The sequence below is a fragment of the Octopus bimaculoides genome, chromosome 16, assembly GCF_001194135.2.
Source record: "Octopus bimaculoides isolate UCB-OBI-ISO-001 chromosome 16, ASM119413v2, whole genome shotgun sequence".
NCBI lineage: Eukaryota > Metazoa > Mollusca > Cephalopoda > Octopoda > Octopodidae > Octopus > Octopus bimaculoides.
In genome coordinates, this window is record NC_068996.1 from 10,829,761 (window position 1) to 10,830,819 (window position 1,059).

A 1,059-nucleotide genomic window follows, 5' to 3' on the forward strand; every position below is an offset into this window, starting at 1 on the left:
GGTATAATAAAAGAATATTCAGACAAATACATAACAAAAATACCAGGACTTACAAATATATATAACATACAGAAAATTGCACTACTGGGTACTGCACACATTCTACGCAAAACACTTTCAATACTGTAAACATAAGAGCACCACAGCAAACCACAGCACATACCCAAGGCGCACAGAGCTGCGCTCGGTAGTGAAGTGAAAGCACGTTATAAAAATAAGACAATTGAATAATAATAATAATAATAATAATAATAATAATAATAATAATAATAATAATAATAATAATAACAATGGTATCTTCATTTCATGTTCGTACCTACCCTTACCGATCGTCATGAATGTTGGGTAATGACCAATAGAATTCGATCGCAAATACATACAGACAAGATGGCGTTCATTTGAATGGTCTTCTGAGCAACGTTACTTAGAAGAGAGCATAGCTTGGAGATCATGGAAGGGCTCCAGGTAGAGCCACGAATTTAGAGATTACGGCTCCAATACTACGGACACGTAAGAATGTCTCGAGAAAGAATCGCTGGACAGTTTTACGAGCAACAAACAACCGGCAAGAGAACCAGGGATAGACCACGAGCAATACATTGGATAAAATTCATGCGCTCGGTTGGTCTGGCTTAGGAATCCAACTGGATCAATTGGAGACGGTTGCTTCTGACAGGACCCGGTGGAATGCGTACTTGAGAACCCTGCCCCTTACAAACCTCTCAGGAATAAGTGGGCGAAGAAGATAAATGAAGATAATGTAGTGTATATTCTGTTTCGTTGAGTTAAATTAATGGATATTTGACTACAATAACGATCTTGTTGATATTTTCTATGTGATTTACCAAGGATAAAGCACAATTATGTATTTCCCCAGGAAAAAATGATAAGAACATATGTACGTATTCTTAGGCGTATGTATATACGCATGTATGTATGTATGTATGTATGTATGTGTGTGTATGTATGTATGTATGTATGTATGTATGTATGTATGAATGTATATATCCAAGTATGCATGTACGGATGTACATATGTATGCGCGTATATATATATATA